At 38.1% G+C, this 16,431-nt stretch overlaps 1 long non-coding RNA gene and 1 pseudogene across 2 annotated transcripts in view; one reads left to right on the top strand and one right to left on the bottom strand.

The window, feature by feature from the left end:
• The window catches only part of LOC111552476, a 77,821-nt gene that overhangs the window by 50,470 nt on the left and 10,920 nt on the right, over positions 1–16,431 (top strand). The gene's annotated exons all lie outside the window — the stretch shown is intronic.
• LOC111552474 lies at positions 3,342–5,357 on the bottom strand (annotated as a pseudogene). The gene has a single exon (XR_002734639.3). The product of XR_002734639.3 is annotated as a 60 kDa heat shock protein, mitochondrial pseudogene (transcript).

The following is a 16,431-nucleotide window of genomic DNA, read 5'->3' as shown; positions in this document are numbered from 1 at the left end:
CTATATCTGGCAGGTTTTGGTATTAGGAAAATTCTGGCCTCAGAATGAGTTAGGGAGGAGGCCCACTTTTTTAATTGTTTGGAATAATTTCAGAAGAAAGGGTTTCAGCTCCTCTTTGTATCTCTGGTAGAATTCAGCTGTAAATCCATCTGATCCTGGGCTTTTTTTTTGTTGGTAGGCTATTTATTACAGTCTTAATTTCAGACCTTGTTTTTGGTCTATTCAGGGATTCAACATTTTCCTGGTTCAGTCTTGGGAAGGTTTATGTGCATCCAGGAATTTATCCATTTCTTCTAGATTTTCTGATTTATTTGCATAGTGGTGTTTATAGTATTCTCTGATGGTTGTTTGTATTTCTTTGAGGTCAGCAGTGGTATCTCCTTTATCATTTCTTATTGTGTCTATTTGATTCTTGTTCCTCTTCCTCTTCTTCCTCCTCTTCCTGTTTCTCCTCCTCCTCCTCTTCTTCCCTCCTCTTCCTTTTTTATGGCTGCATAGTATTCTATGGTATATACATGCCACATTTCCTTTATCCAGTGTATCACTGATGGGCATTTGGGTTGGTTCCAAGTCTTTGCTATTATGAGCAGTGTTGCAATAAACATACGTGTGCATGTGTCTTCATAGTAGAATGATTTATAATCCTTTAGGTATAATCCTAGTAATGGAATTGCTGGGTCAAATGGTATTTCTGGTTCTAGATCCTTGAGGAATCACCACACTGTCTTCCACATGGCAGAACTAATTTACATTTCCACCAACAGTGTAAAAGCATTCCTATTTCTCCACATCCTCTCCAGCATCTCTTGTTTCCTGACTTTTTAATGATCGCCATTCTAACCGGCATGAGATGGTATCTCATTGTAGTTTTGATTTGCATTTCTCTAATGTCCAGTGATGATGAGCTTTTTTTTTCATATGTCTGTTGGCTGCATAAATGTCTTCTTTTGAGAAATGTCTGTTCACATCCTTTGTCCACTTTTTGATGGAATTGTTTGGTTTTTTTCTTGTAAATTAGTTTAAGTTCTTTTTAGATTGTGGATATTATCCCTTTGTCAGATGGATAGATTGCAAAAATTTTCTCCCATTCTGTAGGTTCCCTGTTCATTCCGATGATAGTTTCTCTTGCTGCACAGAAACTCTTTAGTTGGATTAGATCCCATTTGTCAATTTTGGCTTTTGTTGCCATTGTTTTTGGTGTTTTGGTTATGAAGTTTTTCCCATGCCTATGTCCTGAAGGGTATTGCCTAGGTTTTCTTCTAGGGTTTTTATTGCTTTAGGTCTTACATTTAAGTCTTTAATCCATCTGGAGTTAATTTTTGTGTAAGGTGTAAGGAAGGGGTTCAGGTTCAGTTTTCTGCATATGGCTTAATTTTCCCAACACTGTTTATTAAATAGGGAATCCTTTCCCCATTGATTGTTTCTGTCAGGTTTGTCACAGATCAGATGGTTGTAGATATGTGGTGTTATTTCTGAGGCCTCTGTTCTGTTCCATTTGTCTATGTATCTGTTTTGGTACCAGTACCATGCTGCTTTGGTTACTGTAGCCTTGCAATATAGTTTGAAGTCAGGTAGCGTCAAGCCTCCAGATTTGTTCTTCTTGCCCAGGACTGTCTTGCCTATATGGGCTCTTTTTTGGTTCCATATGAACTTTGAAGTAGTTTTTTCCAGTTCTGTGAAGAAAGTCAATGGTAGCTTGATGGAGATAGGACTGAATCTATAAATTACTTTGGGCAGTATGGCCATTTTCACAATACTGATTCTTTCTATCCATGAGCATGGGATGTTTTTCCATTTGTTTGTGTCCTCTCTTATTTCCTTGAGCAGTGATTTGCAGATCTCCTTGAAGATGTCCTTCACATCCCTTGTAAGTCATATTCCTAGGTATTTCATTCTCTTTGTAGCAATTGCGAATGGGAGTTCACTCATGATTTGGCTCTGTGTTTGTCTATTATTGGTGTATAGGAATGTTTGTGATTTTTGCACACTGATTTTGTATCCTGAAACTTTGGTGAAGTTGCTTATCAGCTTAAGGAGATTTGGGGCTGAAACAATGGGGTTTTCTAAATATACAATCATGTCATCTGCAAACAGAGACAATTTGACTTCCTTTCTTCCTATCTGAATACCCTTTATTTCTTTCTCTTGCTTGATTGCCATGGTCAGAACTTCCAATACTATGTTGAATAGGAGTGGTGAGAGAGGGCATCCTTGTCTTGTGCTGGTTTTCAAAAGGAATGTTTCCAGCTTTTGCCCATTCAGTATGATATTGGCTGTGAGTTTGTCATAAATGGCTCTTATTATTTTGAGATATGTTCCATCAATATCTAGTTTATTGAGAGTTTTTAGCATGAATTGCTCTTGAATTTTATCGAAGTCCTTTTCTGCATCCATTTAGATAATCATGTGGTTTTTGTCATTGGTTGTGTTCATGTGATGGATTACGTTTATTGATTTGTGTATGTTGAATCAGTCTTGCATCCCAGGGATGAAGCAGACTTGATCGTGGTGGATAAGCTTTTTAATATGCTGCTGGATTTGGTTCACCAGTATTTTATTGAGAATTTCCACATCAATGTTCATCAGGGTTATTGGCCTGAAATTTTCTTTTTTTAGGTGTGTCTTTGCCAGGTTTTTGTATCAGGATGATGCTGGCCTCATAAAATGAGTTAGGGAGGAGTCCCTCTTTTTCTATTGGTTGAAATAGTTTCAGAAGGAATGGTACCAGCTACTCTTTGTACCTCTGGTAGAATTCAGCTGTGAATCTGTCTGGTCTTGGGCTTGTTTTTGGTTGGTAGGCTATTAATTGCTGCCTCAATTTCAGAACTTGTTATTGGTCTATTCAGGGATTCGACTTCTGCCTGGTTTAGTCTTGGGAGGGTGTACGTGTCCAGGAATTTATCCATTTCTTCTAGATTTTCTAGTTTATTTGCATACAGATGTTTATAGTACTCTCTGATGGTAGTTTGTATTTCTGTGGGATCAGTGGTAATCTCCCCTTTATTATTTATTACTGTATCTATTTGATTCTTCTCTATTTTCATCTTTATTAGTCTTGTTAGTGGTCTATCTATTTTGTTAATCTTTTCAAAAAACCAGCTCCTGGATTCATTGATTTTTTTTTTTTTAACTTCAAACAAATTTTTATTACACAAAGGTTGTCACATAATTGGATATTTCTCTTTGTACACAATTATGCTCTCTCCCCACAGAAAGGCTGCTTAACTTCTCATCTGGTGGTGGCAAGCACTAAAATCCTGATTTTAACAGAATAGTAGTAAAAATGCCTCAGTGATTTAAGTTGAAAGCAGTACATTGGTACATGGCTCTTGTACCCATTATCAGGAATGTACAAATGTTCTTTATTCAAAAATACAAAATAAATTATCTGTAGGCATGGACAATGACAGCAGTAAACCATTATATATTTTGTCAACTGAAACCAGTAACTGATGGTTATAGTGATTTTCAGCCAGCCTTTTTCTTCATTTTCTCCAACTGACTTCTCTGAAGTTATTGGTGAGGAACACTGCCTTGGGCTTCCTGTCACAGTTCATTAATAAAGGTAAAGCACTACTAGTCTTGGAGTTAGAACATGCCACCTCCCATACCACCTCCCATTCCACCCATTGCACCCATTGCAGGGTCCTTCTCTTCTTTAGGAATTTCTGTGACAACAACTTCTGCTGTAGTTAACAGAGAGGCCACACCAGCAGCATCCAATAAAGCAGTTCTCACAACCTTTGTTGGGTCAATAATTCCTTTGTCCACCATATTCACAAAATCTCCAGCCATAGCATCATAACCAACTTCTGAGGAACTTTGCATAATTTTCTCAACTATCAAAGATCCTTCAACACCTGCATTCTTAGCAATGGTCATTGCTGGAATTTTGAGTGTTCTTTTAATAATTTCTATACCAATTTTTTGATCTTCATTAGCTGGAGTCAATGAGTCCAAGGCTGGAATGCATCGAAGCAGGGCACAACCCCCTCCCAAAACAATGCCTTCTTCAACAGCAGCTCTTGTAGCATTAAGGGCATCTGTAACTCTGTCTTTCTTTTCATTCACTTCAACATCACTTGTCCCACCAACCTTCAGCACAGCTACTCCATCTGAAAGTTTTGCCAGCCGTTCATTCAGTTTTTCCTTTTCATATTCACTAGTTGTGACATCTAACTGCTCAATGATTTCTTGAATACGTTTTTCAATTTTAGCCTTGTCACCTTTTCCTTTTAAGAGCATGGCATCGTCTTTGGTCACAATGACCTCTCCAACTTTTCCTAAGTCATGAGGCTGAACGTCTTCAACATTTAGGGTCAACCCCTCTTCTCCAAACACTCCACCACCAGTAGCAATAGCCATATCTTTAAGCTGGTTCTTTCTATTGTCACCAAACCCTGGAGCCTTGACTGCCACAACCTGAAGACCAACCTTTAGTCTATTCAAGACGAGTGTACTTAGAGCTTCTCCATCAACGTCTTCAGCGATTACGACCAAAGGCTTACGGTGAGCATTGGCAATTTCAAGAGCCGGTACAATGGACTGGACACTAGAAATTTTCTTTTCACTCAGCAGAACATAGGCATCCTGGAATTCACATTTCTGACCTTTTGTTGTATTAATAAAGTATGGAGAAATATAGCCTCGATCAAATTTCATGCCTTCGATAATTTCTAATTCATCATTCAGTGTTTTTCCATCCTTTACTGTGATGACACCCTTTCTTCCAACCTTTTTCATTGCATCAGAGATGATATTGCCAATTTCTTTGTCTCCATTTGCAGAAATCATAGCAACCTGTGCAGTTTCTTCAGGGGTGGTCACAGGTTTAGACTGCTTTTTAAGTTCAGCAATTACAGCATCAACAGCTAACATCACACCTCTCCTGATTTCCACCGGATTAGCACCTTTGCTAATCTTCTCGAAGCCTTCCTTGGCTATAGAGCGTGCCAGTACAGTAGCAGTGGTAGTGCCATCCCCAGCCTCTTCATTTGTGTTACTGGCAACATCTTGAACAAGTTTAGCCCCATTGTTTTTATATTTATCCTTTAAGTCAATTGACTTTGCAACAGTCACACCATCTTTTGTTACTTTGGGACTTCCCCAGCTCTGCTCAATAATCACTGTTCTTCCCTTTGGCCCCATTGTAACGGCCACAGCATTGGCTAAAAGGTCTACACCTTGAAGCATTAAGGCTCCGGCATCTGCACCAAATTTTACATCTTTGGCATAAGCCCGAGTGAGATGAGGAGCCAGTACCCTGGACACCGGTCTTATCTGGCGAAAGACTGTGGGTAACGGAAGCATTTCTGCGGGGCGGCGGCGGGGCCTGCGCGCAGCGAGACAAGTCGTCGGCGGCGAGTCTCATTGATTTTTTGAAGGATTTTTTGTGTTTCTATCTCCTTCAGTTCTGCTCTGATCTTAATTTTTTATTGTCTTCTGCTAGCTTTTGAGTTTGTTTACTGTTGCTTCTCTAGTTCTTTTAATTTTGATGTTAGGGTATCACTTTTAGATCTTTCCTGCTATCTCCTCTGGGCATTTAGTGCTATAGATTTCCCTCTAAACACTGCTTTTGCTGTGTCCCAGAGATTCTGGTACATTGTATCTTTGTTCTCTTTGGTTTCAAATAACTTATTTATTTCTGCCTTAATTTTGTTATTTACCTAGTAGTCATTCTGGAGCAGGTTGTTCAGTTCCCTTGTAGTTGTGCAGTTTTGAGTGATTTTCTAAATCCTGAGTTCCAATTTGATTGCACTGTGGTCTGAGAGACTGTTTGTTATGATTTCCATTCTTTTGCATTTGCTGAGGAGTGTTTTACTTCCAATTGTGTGGTCAATTTTAGGTTAAGTGTGATGTGATTCTGAGGAGAATGTGTATTCTGTTGATTTGGGGTGGAGAGTTCTGTAGATGTCTATTAGGTCCACTTGGTCCAGGGCTGAGTTAAAGTCCTGAATATCCTTGTTAATTATCTGTATTGTTGATCTGTCTAATATTGACAGTGGGGTGTCTCTCACTATTATTGTGTGGGCGTCTAAGTCTCTTTGTAAGTCTCTAAGGACTTGCTTTATGAATTGGAGTGCTCCTGTGTTGGGTGCATATATATTTAGGATAGTTAGCTCTTCTTGCTACATTGATCCCTTTACCATTATGTAATGCCCTTCTTTGTCTCTTTTGATCTGTGTTGGTTTAAAGTCTGTTTTATTAGAGTCCAGGATTGCAACCCTGGCTTTTTTTTTTTTGTGCTTACCATTTGTTTTGTAAATATTCCTCCATCCCTTTATTTTGAACCTATATGTGTCTTTGCATGTGAGATGGGTCTCCTGAATACAGCAAACTGATGGGTCTTGACTCTATCCAGTTTGCCAGTGTGTGTCTTTTAATTGGGGCATTTAGGCCATTTACATTTAAGGTTAATATTGTTATGTGTGAATTTGATCCTGTCATTATGATGCTAGCTGGTTATTCTGCCCATTAGTTGATGCAGTTTCTTCATAGTGTCAATAGTCTTTACAAATTTTGTATGTTTTTGCAGTGGCTGGTACCAGTTTTTCCTTTCCATATTTAGTGCTTCCATCAGGAGCTTTTGTAAGGCAGGCCTGGTGGTGACCAGATTGCTCAGCATTTGCTTGTATGTAAAGGATTTTATTTCTCCTTCACTTATGAAGCTTAGTTTGACTGGATATAAAATTCTGTGTTGAAAATTCTTTTATTTAAGAATGTTAAATGTTGGCCCCCACTCTCTTTGGGCCTGTAGTGTTTCTGCAGAGATATCTGCTGTTAGTTGGTTGGGCTTCTCTTTGTGGGTAACCTGACCTTTCTTTCTGGCTGCCCTTAACATTTTTTCCCTTCATTTCAACCTTGGTGAATCTGATGATTATGAGTCCTGGGGTTACTCTTCTCAAGGGGTATCTTTGTGGTGTTCTCTGTATTTCCTGAATTTGAATGTTGTCCTGTCTTTCTAGGTTGGGGATGTTCTCCTGGATGATATCCTGAAGAGTGTTTCCCAACTCGGTTCCATTCTCCTCATCATTTTCAGGTACACCAATCAAACGTAGATTTGGTGTTTTCACCTAGTCCCATATTTCTTGGAGGCTTTGTTCATGCCTTTTTATTCTTTTTTTCTCTAATCTTGCCTTCTCTCTTTATTGCATTAAGTTACTCTTCAATCTCTGATATCCTTTCTTCTGCTTGATCAATTTGGCTATTGAAACTTGTGTATGCTTCATAAAGTTCTTGTGCTAGGTTTTTCAGCTCCATCAGGTCATTTATGTTCTTCTCTAAACTTCTAGTTATTTATGTTCTTCTCTAAACTTCTAGTTAGCAGTTCACCTACCCTTTTTTCAAGGTTCTTAGCTTCTTTGCATTGGGTTAGAACATGCTCCTTTAGCTCGGAGGAGTTTGTTGTTACCCACCTTCTGAAGCCTACTTCTGTCAATTCGTCAGACTCATTTTGTTGCCTTGCTGTTGAGGAGTTGTGATCCTTTGGAGGAGAAGAGGCATTCTGGTTTTTAGAATTTTCAGCCTTTTTGCACTTTTTTTCTCATCTTTGTGGATTTATCTACCTTTTGTTTTTGATGCTGGTGACCTTCCAGTGGGGTTTGTGTGTGGACATCTTTGTTGTTGATGTTGATGCTATTCCTTTCTGTTTGTTAGTTTTCCTTCTAAGAGTCAGGACCCTCTGCTGCAGGTCTGCTGGAGTTTGCTGGAGATCCACTCCAGACCCTGTTTGCCTGGGTATCACCAGCAGAGGCTGCAGACCAGCAAAGATTTCTGCCTGTTCTTTCCACTGGAAGCTTCATCCCAGAAGGGCCCCTGCCACATGCCAGCCAGAGTTATCCTGTATGAGGTGTCTGTTGATCCCTGCTGGGAGGTGTCTTCCAGTTAGGAGGCATGGGGGTCAGGGGCCCACTTAAGGTGGCAACCTATTCTTTAGCAGAGCTCCAGAATGGTGGTGGGAGATCCTCTGCTCTCTTCAGAGCTGTCAGGCAGGGATGTTTAAGTCTGCTGAAGGTGCGCTCACAGCCCTTCAGGAGATGGGAGTTTTATCTTTAAGGCCCTGACTGCGGCTGCTGCCTTTCTTTCATAGATGCCCTACCCAGAGAGTAGGAATCTAGAGAGGCAGTCTGGCTATAGTGTCTTTGCTGAGCTGCGGTGGGCTCTGCCTAGTTCAAACTCCCTGCAGCTTTGTCTACACTGTGAGGGGAAAACCATCTACTCAAGCCTCAGTAATGGTGGATGCCCCATCCCCCACCAAGTTTCAGCATCCAGGTAGACCTCAGACTGCTATGTTGGCAGCGACAATTTCAAGCCAGTGGATCTTAGCTTGCTGAGCTCCATGTGGGTGGGATCTATTGAGCTAGACCACTTGGCTCCCTGGCTTCATCCCTCTTTCCAGGGGAGTGAACAGTTCTGTCTCAGTGGTGTTCCAGTATCTACTGGGATATGAAAAAAAAAAAAAAAAAAAAAAAAAAAAAAACTCCTGCAGTTAGCTCAAGGTCTGCCCAAATGGCCACCCAGTTTTGTGCTTGAAACCCAGGGCCCTGGTGGTGTAAGCACCTGAGGAAATCTCCCGGTCTGCGGATTGTGAAGACTGTCGAAAATGTAGTATCTGGGCCAGAATGCACCATACCTCATGGCACAGTCCCTCATGGCTTCTCTTGGCTAGGTGAGGCAGTTCCCTGACCCCCTGTGCTTCCTGGGTGAGGTAGTACCCCATCCCGCTTCAGCTTGCCCTCCATGGGCTGCTCCCAGTGTCTCAGTTGGAAATGCAGAAATCACCCGCCTTCTGTGTTGATCTCACTGGGAACTGCATACTGGAGCTGTTCCTATTCAGCCATCTTGCCAGCCACCTCTGAATCATAAGATTTCTTTACATATACTAGGTATAAGTCTCTCATCGGAAATATGATTTGCAAATATTTTCTCCCATTTCATGGGTTGTCTCTTCACTTTATTGATGATAACTTTTGTAGCACAAGAATTTTAAATTTTGATGTAATCCAATTTATCCATCTGTTTCTTTGTTGCTTGTACTTTTAGTGTCATATCTATGAAACTTTTCTCTTACTCAAGGTTATAAATGTTTAAGCTGATATTTTCTTTTAAGAGTTTTATAGTTTTCATTTTATAACCTAGTTTTATGAAACTATAATTGTAGTTCTTACAGTGAGGTCTTTGATCCATTTTGTATGAATTTTCCTACATAGTGTGAGGCAAGGGTTCAGCACCATTTGCTACAAAGTCTATTCTTTCTCCATTGAATGGTTTGAATAATTGAGTTGAATCTGTAGATCAGTTTGGGAAATATTGCCCATGAACATGGGTGTATTCATGGTATCTAATCTATGAAAATGGTATGTCTTTCCATTTATTCAGGTTGTCTTTAATTTCTTTCAATAATATTTTATACTTTCCAGAACACAAGTTTTTCACTTCCTTTGTTAAATATATTTGTAAATATTTTATTATTTATGATGCTGTAAGAAATGAAATTATTTTCTTTATTTTATTTTGGATTGTTCAGTGCAAGTGTGTGTAGAAATACAATTGATTTTTGTATAATGATTTTGTATCCTGCAACTTTGCAAAACTTGTTAGTTTGACTAGTTTTTGCTAGATTATTTAGGATTTTCTGAATCATGATGACTTAATCATGTCATGTATACATACATTTTACTTCTTTCCTTCAAATTTTGATGTCTTTCACTTCATTTTCTCCCCTGATTGACTCACCTTGTATAATGTTAAATGGAAGTAGTGAGAATAATCACTCTTGTCTTGTTTCTGATCTTAGGGGAAAACATTCAGTTCTTCACCCTTATATACAGGTTGTGTATACCTTATCTGAACTACTTGGGACCAGAAGTGTTCTGGATTTGGTGGGGTTTTTTTCGGATTTTGGTATATTTGCATTGTACTTACCAGTTGAACATCCCAAATAAAAAAATCAAAAATTTGAAATGATCCAGTGAACATTTCCTTTGAGCATGACGTCAGCACTCAAAAAGCTTTGGATTTTAGGGCATTTTGGATTTTGGACTTTCAGATTTGGGATGCTCAACATATATTAACTGTGGGTTTTTCATATATGCACTTTATCAAGTTGAGAAAGTTCCCTTCCATTCCTAGATTTTTATAAACAATATTTTAGTCTTGCATTGTGTGAAATGTTTTTCCTTTTCTGTTGAGATGATCATGTGAATTTTGTTCTTTATTGTATTGTTATGATGTATTACATTGATTAAGTTTTGGTCTTTAAACATTTGTGGACTGTTATCCATTATGGTGTCTGCTCAACAGTTATACCTTGGCAAGTGTGAGATAAGTGCTGAGTCCTAGCCATGTTGCTGTCCCTCATTTTTTAAAAAAACATTTAATATTAAGTATGGTATTTCTAATAGAATCTTGTATTAAATGTCACACTGTAAAATTCAAAATTTGCCATTTCTCAGTTTCCTAAACTTAATAGAGCTGTTAGTAAATTGTCTTTACGAGAAATGTGTCTCTTCCTATTTATCTGAAAGTAGGTGAAGATAATTTTGTATTGCTCCAGCCCTTCAGCTGGAATTATATCAGAATAGGGTGAAATTTTTAAACAACATGAATGTGTATCTATAATACACCTTTCAAAAACAACACATTCTTACCAAATTACACTGTTGTTTTTACTGGAGTCTTAGGTTTTATGATTTTAAAAACATCTCTAAGGCTCAAATTCTACCATTCTTGGTTTGAAATCAACCTCTTCTTTTCTTATATGGTTGGAATTGTTACACAGCTATGGCCCACAAGCCAGATTTTGCCTGTAGACATGTTTTATTTGTCCACAGACTTTTGAAATTTAGGCCAAGCATGTGCTCCTAGCTAGACACCACATTCAATCTTCCTGTTGTCTTTTATTATGCATTTAAGCATGGCTTTGGAGCTTGTAATGCTTGCAGTAAACATCTTGTTTTTGACATTTTTATTTATCTCAAGGGAACCATTATCTCTTGGCTTACCCAAATTTGAAATGTTGGAATAATGGAATCATTATTAATAATTTTATAAAGATTTTTAAATATAAAAATCACTTAAATACAAATAGATTCTCATTATGTAAGATTTAGACAATCAAAAGTACAAAATGCTGAAAGTCCCTTTTCACTTCTGTCTACCACTTTTTTCTCATTTACATGTAATCATTGTCATTAAGTTGGGTTGTGTTCTTCCAGCTCACTTTGTAGACTTTTACATGCACACGCACAGACAAACACACACACACAGGCTATGTTTTTATATATAAAAAATAGGCTTGACAAAATATAGTCCAACTTATTAACAATGGTTACTTCTAGATGGAGAAGAAATAGTAGAGAAGAGTGAAGGGGCTTTTCAGTCTTTAGCCATTACTACCAATTCTGTATAATCATGACTTACAAACATATTTATATAAAGACTACATCAGCAAGACACAAAACCCAGCAACTATAAATTAGAATATTGATAGATTGACTATGTAAAAATATTATACTGTATCAGTCAGGGTTCTACCAGATAAGCAGAACCAGCAAGGAGAATAATTATAAATATAAATTCAAATTTAAATACATATATATAGATATAGATAGATAAATATAGACGCAGATAGATATATATAGATAGAGATATGTGTGTGTACACATACAGACACACACACACACACATATGGACTAGCTTGTGTGATTCTTGGGACTTACTAAGAAAGTCTGAACTCAGTAGAGAAGGTCTTTAAAAAGGGAATATCATAGTGTAAAACTTCCTATTCCTTTGGGAGAAGCCTCAGTCCCACTTTTAAGGCTTTTCAACTGATTTAATCAGATTTACTCAGATTATTTAAGATACTTTCCCTTATTTAAGGTCACCTGAATAAGGGCTTTAATTATATCTGCAAACTACCTGCACAAGAAAATTAAGACTAGATGTTTAATTAAATAATTACATATTGTAGCCTAGCCAAGGTAACACCTCACAAAAGTCATCACATATACAAACTAAAAATTTTCATATAGCAAAAGACACTGTGAACAGAGATAAGCAACACGCAAGTAAAATGTCTATACAATATAGATAATAGACAAAGGATTAATGTGCAGAACTTACTGAGTTCCCCCAAATCAGCAAGAAAGACAAGAAACAGTTGATAGAAAAATGGGCAAAGGATATGCATAGGCAATTTACACACAAAATTTCATAGTCTGATGAAAAAATACAAGAGAATGCTCAAACTCACTACCAATTAGGGAACTGAAATGTAAAACAATAGCTAATTTTTCCTGATTATTTTAGCAAACATTTAAAATTATGGATAATATCAAAAGCAGGAAAAAATGCAGAGTAATGGGAACTCCTGCTAGGAATCTATCCTTTCTTACTTTCTTTGTTAATCACTAAGTTCATAAGTTTGATTGTTTATAGTTGAGTCTTCCAACTAAATTCCCTGATTTTCTCCCTGAGTTCAGCTTGCATAGTACTAATAGATGCATCTGAATTCTCTCTCTTTTTCTCTTACATACACACAGACAATGCCTTAACATTATTGTAACAGTCTCAGCCTGGAAACCACTAACTGTCTAACAACTATAGCCTGGATAAATAACGTGTGATGTATTCATGCAACAGATTATTATAATAAAGAAAGTGACTATAAACTACAAGAGTCAGCATGGATGACTCCTCAAAAATACTGTTGGGTAAAGAAGCAAAACAATGAAGAAAACATCAAGCATGATTGTATCTAAACAAAGATCAAAAATGGCAAAACTAAACTATCTTATTTAGTAATGCATACCTAGGTAGTAAAAACATAAAGAAACACAAAGAAATGGTTATTCCAAATATTTGGGTAGCAATTACCTTATGATTTGGGAATGGTGGATGTGGAGGGAGAAAGTTGTGATTTGGGAGTTAAACTCAGGGGATTTCTAGGGTGCTTTTGATCTTAGACTTCTTGACTTTGATGGCAATGACATGTTAAACAGAACATACATGTTTTATGTTTTCACTCTATTTGGTTATAGTTAATAATTTTTTTAATTTAAAAATACCACAAGGGAACTTCCTGAGGTGCTGGTAGTTTTCTATTTCTTGACATGAATGGTGATTACATAATGTGTGATTAAAAAAAGTAAATTTACTTAAAATTTCCACACTTTTGTCTTTGTTCTATTTGGCTAAATAATTGTAAAAATAAAGTAGATAAAAAACTTTATGAATTACTCCCTGCCTACAGAATAAAGATCAGACCCCTAACCTTTCAAAGTCCTCCATATATTGACAACCAGAATCTTTCTAATCCTAACTCCCACTACTGCCTTCCGTGGAAACCAATAATAATAATGATAGCCCAAAACAAATTTAAAAAACCCCTCAAAACCCCAACCTTCAAAACTGCAAACAAAATTAAAAAGTCCACAAAGACACTAATTTTACTAAATTTCCTGTAACAAAAAACTTGACCTTGCCTCTTTTTATTCTTTATTTGAAGGATTTTGAATTGCCTACCACATGTTTTCCTAAGATGAATCAGAGGAGGATGACATGCTTGCTTAGTCTTTGATGATAATGAATATGTGTTTACACTATTGTCAGAAAGAACACATTTCTCCCAATTGTTACCTATTGTGTGTTTAGATTAAGAATTTTAATTCTGATTTAAACCAGCTAAAGCTAGTTTTTTAAAGGACATATATATATAAGATGTTAGATACTGGTTTGTGCCCAACAAAACACAGTGAAAACTAAATAACCCAAATCAAGCCCTGAGTCTTCATGTGCAGACTATCAGCTTCACACTTAGTCATAGTTAACTTCACACCTAAATGCCATTGAAAAGAAGCAGGGCCAAATGTTCCTGGAAAATGGGACTCAGGTTCACAGACGTTTGCTGCAAATACCTGAGCCCCATGCTTTGGGGAGATTTCACTAAGAAGATTGATGTGCAGCTTCCAGGGGAAAGAATGAGGGAGGGGCAGGATGTGGTCTTGGTGAATCAGAAGCGGCCCTCCTTCCCCACCCCTCTTCTGAGTCAGCATGCAGCCACACGGCCCCACGTGGTGCAGTTCTGGCTCTCGAATGAGCTGTCACACGGGGTCCTCCCTGCCTGCCTTCACTAAAGCACTTGGTGATTTCCAGCAGCTGTATTTATCATATAAATAGTTTTGTTCTGTCTATAAATTAGTCAAGCAATCCGTTTTTGAATCTTTCTGATAGTGACGCAGTGACGTGAGGTGGTGTTCGGTTTGCTTGTTGCTGGATTTGCTTGCCTCATTTGGTCCTTAAAATGGTAAAGTAACATCACCCATTTGTAGACAGCCTCGCAAAAATTTTAGCCCCTGGTTTTGGAACCAAGTCAGCTGGGTTCAAATTCCCACTTGCCACCTTCCAGACCTGGGATTTTATAAGTGCATGTATTCCTTTTTGCCTTAGGGCATGAAACATGTGCTCAACACTTGGTTGCTGCAGTGGGAACTGAGAGTCATTCTTGCTGGTGGTGCTGGTGGCAGAAGTTACGGCAAGCTCCCACAGAGCAGTGGCAGATTTGCCAGTGCCCGTGTCTGGGCTCCAGGGCTGGCAGTGTGGCAGAGTGGGCCACACTCACCAGTGCTGGGCAATAAAACAGCGTGGTTTTTTTTTATTATTGTTATTATACTTTATGTTCTAGGGTACATGTGCACAACGTGCAGGTTTGTTACATATGTATACATGTGCCATGTTGGTGTGCTGCACCCATTAACTTGTCATTTACATTAGGTGTATCTCCTAATGCTATCCCTCCCCCCTCCCCCCACCCCAAAATAGGCCCCGGTGTGTGATGCTCCCCTTCCTGTGTCCAAGTGCTCTCATTGTTCAATTCCCACATATGAGTGAGAACATGCGGTGTTTGGTTTTCTAAAAACAACGTTTTCACATTGGACCAGCTCCATGACTTCATTTGGGGTATTGTTCATGGCTACAGGGTCCTCACATTGGCTATCCTGGCAAATCTGGGAATTCTGCCATGCCCTTTTAAGCACATTCCCTTTTGCTTAAACCAAACTTGGTCTCTTTTAAATGTAGCGAAAGATATTGACTGATAGAGTGACCTTGTGAAAATTTACTTTCTCATCTATAAAATAGCTTAATAATAGCCATCTCTAAGAGTTATTGGGAGATTTCAATATATTAATGTATGCAAGTCCTCAGTGTGGTGTCTGGCACTAAAATATTAGTTATTAATTATTAATAATGTGCTGGGCACAGGAAGAGCATTGGACTCTCTGTCCTCTCTGTTTCAGGGCTAGGAATGATAGGATTAAAAGTAATTTGGGAATTTTTATGACTCATGACTTTATGGTTGGTTGATTTAGGCAACCATATAGCTTTCGTTTCACTTATTTAATTTGAATTTAATTTATGGACTTGTAAGGGCATAAATATTAGTTTTACAGCTTGATTTTGACACAAAGCAAGATACTGAACATTAACAACACCACAGAGGCCTACTTTGTGCTCCTGTCCCTGTTGTTACTTCCTCCAAAGGTAACCACAGTACAGATTCCTATTACTATAAATTAATGTTGCCTGTTTTTGCATTTTATTTGAATGAGATTACATAGTATATACTCTTTTTGTTGCTAAATGTTATAGCTTTGAGATTCATTAATGTTTTTATAGATAGATATAGTTTTCTTCATTGCTGAATTGTATTCCGTTATACATATATACCATGATTGATCTATTCTATTGTTAATGGGTAACATGGTTTGGCTCTGTGTCCCTACCAAAACTGCATGTCAAATTGTATCCCCAATGTCAGAGGAGGGGCCTGGTGGGAGGTGATTGAATCATGGGGACGGACTTCCCCCTTGCCACTCTTGTGATGAACTTCTCACAAGATCTGGTTGTTTGAAAGTGTGTAGCACCTCCCACTTCACTCCCTCTCTCTCCTCCTGGTCATGTGAAGACTGTGCCTGCCTCCCCTTTGCCTTCTACCATAATTATAAGTTTCCTGAGGTCTCCCCAGGAGCAGAAGCCTATATAGCCTGCAGAACTGCAAGCTGATAAAATCTCTTTTCTTTATAAACTACCCAGTCCCAGGTATGTCTTTGTAGCAGTGTGAGAATGGACTAATACATGGGCATTTGGATTGCTTCTAGTTTGGTGCTATGGAGAATAATGTGCTAGGAATATTTTCATTCTCACAACTATTGTTTTGTGCATACATGTATGCATTTCAGTTAGGTTTATACCTGCAGATTGAATTACTGAATCATACGGTGCACATATGTTCAGCTTTACTGGCAACAAAATTTCCAAAGTAGTTTTTACCAATTTATACCCTCGAAGCACCCTATGAGTTTCTATTGCTCTATATCCTCATCAATACTTGGTATTGTCAATCTTTTAAATTTTAGCCATTCTGGGGTGTGT

The sequence above is a fragment of the Piliocolobus tephrosceles genome, chromosome 8 (genome assembly GCF_002776525.5).
Source record: "Piliocolobus tephrosceles isolate RC106 chromosome 8, ASM277652v3, whole genome shotgun sequence".
Classification (NCBI taxonomy): Eukaryota; Metazoa; Chordata; class Mammalia; order Primates; family Cercopithecidae; genus Piliocolobus; species Piliocolobus tephrosceles.
The sequence above is the reverse complement of the archived record's forward strand: the minus strand, read 5'-3'. Positions and strand labels throughout refer to the sequence as shown.